Consider the following 10,459-nt stretch of genomic DNA (forward strand, 5'->3'; position numbering starts at 1 on the left):
TATTTTGTTGTAATTAAGTCCCCACGGACCACCCGATGACCTGTACTTGCTTGACTGGACCCTGATAATGCAGTTTTGATTGGTAGCGTTAGGTGGATGATGTTGTCGTGGGCAGTGGCGGAACTAGAAAAAAAGGGCCACCCCGCAAAAAAAAAAATTCTGGGCCCCCCTATATATATATATATATATATATATATATATATATATATATATATATATATATATATATATATATATATATATATATATATATATATATATATATATTTATATATATATACACACACATGATACAAACATTGGATACTCATTTCTAGCGTGATCGGGTTTTGAAATTATTTTTTTCAATTTGAACAAATTACAACATGTCATGTGTGTGAGTGCATTAGTCTGTATTGATCTTTTTTCTGTTTTTAAGATTTAGAATAAGTCTATTCAAAACGTTTGCTGTAATCCTGCCTCCCCGCTAGTTATAAAACGTGAAAGCTTTGTATGTGTAATTGTTTCTCGTGTTATGTTTATTTTTGTTTTTTTTATATCTATATTATTTGTTTCAAATATATTTCCTTTTTTTGCTATGTCATTCTTTTGTATGCATTTCTTAAAAAAAATAATTATGAGAAGTTATTGCTTTTTAATTTGTTTAGTACAAATATAATAAAAGGAGCTTAGGAGCGCCCCTATTTAACTATTTGAAAAAGGGAAATAAGTCATGGACGTGTTTTGAAGGTTTGCCTGTCTTTCACACTACAGCTCAGGCATATATTTTTAGCGCAATTTCCTTACAGGAATTGCGATTATTAACTCGTCATTTCTGGATGGATGGATGGATGGATGTGTGTCCGCAATGGATGGATGTGTGTCCGCAGCTTTAAGTCGTATCTCCTCCTCAACGAAGCATTATCGAGGACTAGTTCCAAAAGCAAATATGTTAAGCAAGTTCCGAGGATGATTGTGGGCCAAAAAATTCCCGGAATTCTTTCCTGGATTTCCCGGAAAAGCAAAAAAAAAAAAACCTCGAAAAAATGCAGTTTTTGGCCCATATCTCGGCAACCAGACCACTTAGCGACTTGAAACATGTACCAATCGATTCCTGCCATAATTTAGAACAATATTGCCGAAGAAAGTTTTCAAAAATATCCTTTCGTTCGGTCACAAAAAATTAATTAAGAATTTTTAAACTGAGCATCGTGTAGGTTTTTAGCGCAAAAAAAAATATCCTTTCGTTCGGTCACAAAAAATTAAAAATTGTTATGGATAACATAAGGAAATTGCGCTTAAATTGTCACTAGACTTTTTATTAACTTGTTTTTTTACACAACAGCATCTGTTAGCTACTGTATAACATCACTACTGTAGTAGATCTGTTTGTTATTTAAAAAAGCTTTTACCGTCAAGTCAAAAATGCAAAAATTTTTTTATTATGGTCGGGTATGGGCCCCTAAATGGCGCCCCCCCCCCCGGATTGCGGGGTCTGGCGACACTGTAGTTCCGCCCCTGGTCGTGGGATGATCACGTGGGATGATTACGTGGGGAGATCACGTGGGGAGATCACGCAACTTAACGAGATTTTTTATAGGATAATCACGTGACTTAATGTAAATGGTTCGCCTACTTCTAGTGTTTGATGTTAGCTTTAGATAATCTTGTTGGTTAGTAATGTTGTACTCTATACTATTAGTTACGGCTAATAATATTTTGTTAATCTCATAAATAACGGAGAGCTGATCACATTAAGTCATAAAGGCTTAATTACAGATATCGATAGTTCATTTACAAGCTCTTTTATAAACTTGCTTTCTCGTAATTATTGCTTACTGCTTAACGTCATCGGTCGAAACGGGTGAGCGAAATTTCGAACACTTTCAAAGGACCAATTTCTTTCAAACTTGGCACGTGGATCACGATCCGATATGCATTATAATATTATTATATTTCACAAAAATAATTAATTTCCTCTTTTTAGTGCATTAAAACCATCTTTTTTTTTTACCTTTTTAGTGCATTAAAATATAAAAGGTTTTTATTAAAACGTTTTTTTTAATTAATTTTTAAAACTCTCTGCTCTATAACTATTTAAAGATGTTTTCTGTGAGAAAAAGTGTTTGGTCAGCATTATAAGAAATGACATAACTGTTGTCATATTTTCTAAATCGGGAAACTAATGTGTCTATGCTACCGCTAAGATTTGGGGGTTTTAAGTTTCATCAGAGCAGCCTGAGGGATTTACACCATTCATAATTTTTTAGGGTATAGTCCACTGCTTTAATTAGGGAGGCTGATTATATACTGCCCCTAATTACTGAAGGTTCACTGATCTTATATTAGGATAGCCATAGTGCACTCTGCTTAATTACATATCATTCCCTGAACTTATATTTGAAGGGTGATAGTGGACTGTCCCTATATTTGGATATTTATAGATTCCCTGACCTTGTATGGTACAGCTTTACTACCTGAATATTTGGAGAAAAATATTATTGTCCCCAAATTTACCCTAGCACTTTAAAACGATGTAGTCTGATCCCCTTCAATTCCCTGACCGACTGATCTCGTTTTAAGACAGTTTTTCATATGATCATTCACATTCTATAATTTCCTTGAGGAATATTTAGCAATTTCAACTATTTTTGAACTGCCCCTTTATCTTATTTCACCCATCATAACTCGTTAAGTCAAAAACACAATCAAATTAATCCTAACCACCCCACCCCCTCACCACCCCCACCATTACCGCATTCCCACCCCTACACATCATCCATCTTTTTCCCCCCTAACCTCATTGTCCAGCTCCTCTTTTCTAATTTTCGCCCAATTTACGTCACACGGTTGACCTTAGCAACCTTTCCACGTAATCGCAGTCATCCTAGACATCTGACCCCATAGTACTAGTACTTGCTTTGTACTTTTTAAACGGCCGCCTTAAATTTTCTGACCATTATTTCCCTTGACAAAGGTGGTTTAAAAAAAAAACGAGCCGGCCCGCGGCATAACATACGCCGCTATTTAGTTGTTGTTTTTTCTACTTTTCAGTAATTCATAATTTGTGAATTCGACAGTACCAACGCTGACACTGAAAATATTTCTTTAAAACATTATCAGTAGCTGGTTAAGGACCATACCCCCCCCCCCCCCCTTCCTCCCCTCCCCCCAACGTTTAAAATAGTTTCAAACTAAATTATCTGCCCCTAATAGCCGTCACTAAACTCGACTCCACGAAGATAAACATAGCGTGAACCACAGCTCACTAAGACCATGTAGGGGTGGGGATGGTAGGGAGCGCGTTTACAGCTTGTTTACTAGCGTCTCCCAGAAGATAATTATATATATATAGATAACTACTAGTAGGCTAGAAAAAAAAAACGATTTATGAGTAAAGCTTTAAAACTACAACATGTAAAAATAAATTAGATTTAAAGTGTAGTTTTTTTATTACACTATCTGACATTTTTTTTCTTCTTGATTTACAAGTTAGCTTGTACCAAAAAGTTAGATAAAATATTTACATCCATATTTACATAAAAAAATCAAAACCAAAAAGTTGATTCTTATTTCAATTCAAATTCTTCTTAAAGTGCAGGTTCGCGTATTATTTTGGTTATAATTTGATTTTAGTTTTTATGTGATCATAAGGTTTATTTACTTTTCAAATGTTTAACCTGAAAATCCATTTTCCGAAAGATGATGTAGTTTGAGTGTAGAAATGAACATGTTTCTTTATGATTTCTAAAAGCAATTCCAACACACTTTAAACGTTTGTAGCTCTATTGAAAATGAAATACGTCTACATCTTTAAACAAAAATAGCCCATGAATAAGTATTCGGAACTTAACCCCCCCCCCCCACCCTAATAAAAAAAAACTAAATCGCCGTAAACTGTAAGGCTAACAGTAGTGAAGTAAAAATCAGGAAATAATCAAAACAGCAACTTATTTACTTTGATTCCTCTGTCTATCGTCCGTCATGGGCGGAAATTTCCAATACTTCTATCGGACAGATTTATTTCAAAATGTTTAAGTAGGCCAAGCGCGATGATAACGCATTGTGACATAAATAACATAAAAAGTGAGACTTAATTAGATGCTTAATTAACTTTTTAAAATATTAATCAACGTTTTCTTTATAAGGTAATACTTGTTCGCTCTATTGAGTTCATTTGGTACCTAATTATTTTTTACTCATTTTTTTTCTATTTAAAAAATATACGTATTAAAAAACCACAAAAAGCAACAAAAAAAAAAAAAAAAAAACAACACATTTCTATTGACGACTTCTCCAAAAGCGCCATCCCCGTTATTGTTATATGAGAGTACTAGAATACCCGTCATCCGTTGGATAACTGTGGGTTTCGGGGGTCATCCATCAAAAAACATCACGTCTGTCACTCAGAGGCATAGCGACCCTTCCCGGCGCCCGGGGACAAAGTTTTCGATTTGAACCCCCCCCCCCCCTCAAACTTTTGATGTGCAACCCCCCCCCCCCCCCACTCAAACTTTCGATTTGAACCCCCCTCAACCTATCAATTTATTTTTCCAAACCATTTTGGCGCCCCAACATATGTCCCCCCCCCCCCTTCCCCCCTCCACCTCCCCACCCCCCCTTCCCCCCCCCGCCTCCCCTCCCCACCCCCCGCCTCCCCTCCCCACCCCCCGCCTCCCCTCCCCTACCGTCCCCCCCCCTCCTCGGTACGCTACTGCAGTGTCACTTATCGTCACAAAAAACAGACCCCACATTCAAATATATGTTTTTTATCTTTTAAAAACACCGAAAACACCGATTTCGGACTATCCCTTCATAAACTGACGTCACAGGTGACCTACTCAACTCTACTTCACCTGCCCAGTGTCCTGCCAAGTCTCAGACAACATGTTTTTATCGTTTAAAAAACAATTCCAGCCGAGCATGTATCTGACCACACTATCCTTTCATATGCTTAGGACAAAGAAACAGATGAACTCTACTTCACCTGCCCTGTATCTTGCCAAGTTCAGATAGGCAACGTTATCATTCACATCTAAAAAAAAAATTGAAAAAAAAATTTCATTGACATATTGGTCTAGAACCCGTGCCTCCTGCATGAGAGCTGACTACGCTACCATTTTAGCTATTTACTCGTGACGTCACAAGTGAATTTTTATACTATACTATGTGTCTCCTTATGCAACTTGATTTACGCGTATAGATTCTAGATCTAGATCTAAAAATAAGTCTAGTAGATCTAGTACTAACTTTCAAATTAAATTTTATCTTAAATAAGCCAAACAAAGATTTATATAAAATAATTAAGGCCTGAAATAGATTCTAGATGTAGAAGTTACATTGAATCTAGTGACCTACATCTAGGCTAGATCTAGATCTAGGCTAGATTCATAAATTTCCTTCGATAGCTGATCTTTAGATCTAGAGAAATTTATCGTAAAACTAAATGAAAAAGACAGTTGAAAATTGATATAAGTGTTGGGACGTACTAAATACAGCAAACGGACGTATTGTTAAAGTTATGACCGACAGAAAATTAGATTTAGAACGCGTTAAACTTTTGAATGGGAACACAATTTTCTTCAATAGACGCCGCCATTTTATTGTACTAAAGAGTAAACAAAAACCTGTGACGTCACTATTCCCACAAAGTTTAGTCAAGGTTTTAACATTTTAAAAAAAAATGGGTTATTCTGCATAGGAATAAATCAATAAATTAATTAACGTCTTTAAATAAATTTGTGATCAACAGTCTGTCTGCATTAAAAAATTATTCTCTACCTGCATACCATTTTACAGCTTTCCAGATAGAGTCGAACATATCACAATTTTCGATCAGGCAAACAAATAAATATTCAAACATGTAAACAAAGTTGAGTTTTAGTAGTATATAGATAACTACATGTCGCACTACATGGCGTATGGCATTCTGTATTACACGCCGAATTACATGATGTATTACCTTCTATGTTACATGTCGTATATAATACATATAGTATTACATGTCGTATTTCAATTGGCCAGTCTCCCATAATTTGTTGATGCCTTTTGTTAAAATTATCTTTAGATGTGTAAGACAAGTTTTTACTGGACTGCCAGCTTCATTCGTGTCTCTATACAGACAGAGCAAAGGTTGGAGAAAGAGATGCTACTATGATGGCTTATGTCGGGTAAGATGGGAGACAACCGATTGTTAGTGTTGATTTGGGTAAGAAACGTGTTTTAGTAAATTTCGACATAAACATAACAAGGGCAGCAACCCGTCAGTTTTTCCTAAAATGGTACACAAATTTATTGGCTGGCAAGTTTGAAAGATATTCATTGTTTTTTTTATATCTCAAACATAGGTATTATATTTTACACATAAATGTTTGTTTAATCTTACTATATTATATATACTCGAATTATTGTTTGACTCTAGACCAACTAGAAAACTATTAGCTGTATTGATTTCTTAATCTAAAGACAAAAGAATGATTACAAGTTACCTATGGTACGCCACTAGCTTCCGCTGCGGTTCCGTTATATCATAAAGATGCAAAAAAAAAAAAAAAATCAAAATGTTAAATGAGACGATTTTTTTGTTGATGATTGATAAAATAATGAAATCAAAAAAATTAGTTTCCTATTAAGGCCAAGATTATTTGGTGTTCGAAGTAATTTGTTGTGTTATTTCTGCTTACCCAAAACCTACAACACTATAGTCTCCTGTAAACCAACTGCGCTATAAATACGATGACCTTTAACCCGACCACTTCTTCTTCTTCTTCTTCGTTCTTAATTTTTGAATATGGTGGAGGATTCAGACAACAAGTCCAACTTCGTGGACAAACCGGACTGTGGTTTCCAGTTTGTCAGGTGTCCCATATAATTTTTCCCTGAGTGGGGTGGGCTGGGGCCAGTGTCTGACTCTTGCCTGGCTATACAGAGTACATTCCTGGAGTACGTGCTACGTGTTTTCCGGGGCCTTGCCACAAGGGCACATTTCGCTACACCCAACCTTCAGTTTTTTGTGCATGTGTTGATTTAGTCTGTTGTGGCCTGTTCTAAGTCGAAAGATTATGTATTGTTGTTTTCGTGTTAAATTGTAATAGCCGTCGTCTTTAATGTAATGAGGGTGTGTGACAGACCACATTTGCGTTTGTTTGTTTTTTATTATTCTTTTTATTTCTTTTGGGTGTAGCGAAATTTCCGGTTGTGGTTTCTTTCCCCCAATTTTTGCCAGCTGGTCTGCGATCTCGTTACCCTGGATCTGGCAGTGGCCCGGGATCCACTGCAGCACAATTCTGCTGCAGGTATTTTTTAGCCTCTCTAGTGCTGTCATAAGTGTTTGAATATAGGACTCTGGATTTTGTAGGGATTGCAGGACTGATTTGGCATCTGTAAGAAATACAATCTGACTATTCGGTGATTCAGGGTGTTCTGACAGGAGGTTTGCTGCGTGTTCTAAAGCTTCTTTTTCTGCCCTAAAATTGTCGGATAGGCTGCCTGTGGCTATTGTCTTTTCCAGGCTTTCTCCGCTTGGCCATTCAATAAGGATGCCAGCCCCGCCATTTTTTGTGGCATCTTCAGCTGAGCCATCTGTGAAAACTCTAATCCAGGTATTGCTGGGGTACTGATCCTTAATGTGTTTATTTGTTATTTTCTTAAGTTCTTCTAGGTCATAGTCAGATTTTTTTCCTATGGTGTCTATTGAGTCAATAATGGTTAAGTGACAGTGGGAGATCCAAGGCGGGGAGAGGTTTTGAGTTTTTATTGCTTCAGGAATGATATTTTCGATTTCATATTTCTTTTTCAGATTCTTTGCTTCTTTGATGAAACTTGTTCTTTGTAGTCTGGTTGATGGACTGGGTTTCTGGAGTTTTTGTTTTAGGTTATGGTTTTCCAGTGCCTCTAGCCTTGTTTATTGAGTGAGGATTTTTGATTCTCTTCTTTTTTCTATTGAGCTAAGAGCGGCTATTTCCTCCATAGCTTTTATGGGTGTTGTTTTCATGGCTCCTGTCATTATTCTCAAACCAATGTTCTGAACTTTGTCAATTTTGCTAATATTTGTTTTTGCTGCTGAGCCCCAAGCCGAAGCACCATATTCTAACGTAGGTCTCACATAGCTGGTGTAAGTTTTTTTCAGGATGTGGTGATTTGCTCCCCAGTCTGTTCCTGCCAGTTTCCTCATTAGATTAAGTCTTTTGATCCCATTACTTTGTGTGTTTTCTATTTGTTTTCTCCAGGTAAGTCGAGTGTCAAAAGTGACTCCTAGGTATTTGGGGTGGTCATTTTTTTCTAGCTCTTGGTTTTCTAGGGTAAGTTTCATTTTTTGATGTTTAGTTGATAAGGTGAAGATTGAATAAGTTGTTTTCTTGGTATTGATGGATAAGCCCCAGTTTTTGGTCCATTTGCCGAGCTTGTCAAGTGTTTCTTGAAGACGAAATTTTGAGGTACCAATATATTCCTCTGTGCTGATTAGTGAAAGGTCGTCTGCAAACATGCTTCTTTTTACTCTCCTTGGGATGTTTTCATTTAAGTCATTTATATAAATGAGGAAGAGAGTAGGAGACAAGACTCCTCCTTGAGGGACTCCATTTTTTATAGTTACAGTGTGACTTCTTTTTCCTTACATGGAGACTGATGCTTTTCGGTTGCTTAGGTAACCTTTTATCCAGTTTAGCATGTTATGAGATACTTGATGGTTTATTAGCTTTAGAATTAAGCCTTGCTCCCAAACCTTGTCAAAGGCTTTTTCAAAGTCGACCCACACTATTGAGGTTGGTTTTTTTTCTTGAAAGCCATCTTCTATTTCCTGAGAAATGAAGGTGATTTGGTCTTCAGTAGATCTGCACTTCCTGAAGCCTGCCTGTTCGTCTGCTAGTAGATTGTTCGATTCTAGAAACCAGGTCAGTCTGTTATTTACTACTCTTTCCATCAGTTTACAAACGCAGCTTGTTAAACTTATTGGGCGATAGCTATCGACTTTGTTCCTGGGTTTTCCTATTTTTAGAACAGGTATCATGATTGCTTTTTTCCAAATATTTGGGATTTTCCCAGATTTCCAGCTTGCATTAAATATTTGGAGCAGTTTTTTCTTAGCATTGGGGCCCAGGTGCATGAGCATATCATTTGAGATTTTGTCAGGGCCTGGAGCTTGCTTAAGTTTGAGGAGTTTCATTGCTTCTCCGAGCTCCTTCTTGCTAATTCGAGCTACCATTCCAGTGGAGGAGGGGGGAGAGACTTTCTGTAGTTTTTCTTTAACTTCAGTTTGATTTTTAACCTCTTCTACTCTTTGGTGGCTGATATTTATTTGTCCCACTTTGCTGAAGTGGGTTATAAATTCTTTTGCTGCATCCTTTTCTGTTTTGATCGTGTTTTCAATGTCGATGACTATGGGAGTAGCTCTGTTTTCTTCTTGGTTTAGCCTTTTTGCAATACTCCATAGTTTATGACCATCTCTATCTACATTGAGGTGTTCTGTGGTTTTTCTTGCCAGCTTTTCCTCAATGCAGTTAGATACTTTTTTCTAAAAACTGCGTTTGCTGATTTTAATTTTATGTTATTTTCTACAGTGGGATTTTCTTCAACAATGTTTCTAGCATCAATTGTCTCGTCATGGAGTATCTGGAGGTCTGGAGTCCAGTTTGGGATATAATTTTTCCTTGCTCCTCTTGGAATAGATTTTTTTGGCTGCTAACAGAACTGCTTTTGAGAAGGCTGTGTATGACCACTAATGGAGGACAACCTTCACCTTTCTATTGATATGGATGCAGCTGCACCATCGATGAACGAACGTAAAATTTAAGCTTCTCCCAGCACTTAACCTGTAGCCTACTTAATCATTTATCTGGCATTAGTGTGCTATTAGTGTTTGAGTAAATTTCGACATATACATAACAAGGGAAACAACCCATTACTATTTTCCTAAAAATAATACAAAAATTTATTGGCTTGAAAGTTTGAAAAATAGTCATTGTTTTTATATCACAAACTCAAGTGTCATATTTCACATATAAATGTTTGTTTAATCTTATTACATTATATATATATATATATGAATTATTGTTTGACTCTAGACTAAATAGAAACCTATTAGCTGTATTGCTTTCTTAATCCGCATACAACCGAATGCTTACGGCATATCAATGATGCATCGACTCGACTTTCGACGCCTCCGTTATATCGTAAAGGTGATGATTTATTGTCGATGATGATTGTTTAAAATAAAGATTCCAAAAATAAGTTACCTATTGAGGCAATGAATTAGTTTTCGAAGTCATTTCTTGTGATATTTCTGTATTTATGAAAAGCTTTTCACCAAGTAACCTACAACACGATAGTCTGCTTGTCAACCAACTGCGCTATAAATACGATGACCTTTAACCCGACCACTAATGGAGGACAACCTTCACCTTTCTATCGATATGGATGCAGCTAAATAAGAAGGAGGCTGATTATATACTGCCCCTAATTACTGAGGGTTCACTTATCTTAT

Source organism: Physella acuta, unplaced genomic scaffold (assembly GCF_028476545.2).
Source record: "Physella acuta isolate Inbredline_101_S28 unplaced genomic scaffold, ASM2847654v3 ptg000291l, whole genome shotgun sequence".
Taxonomy (NCBI): Eukaryota; Metazoa; Mollusca; class Gastropoda; family Physidae; genus Physella; species Physella acuta.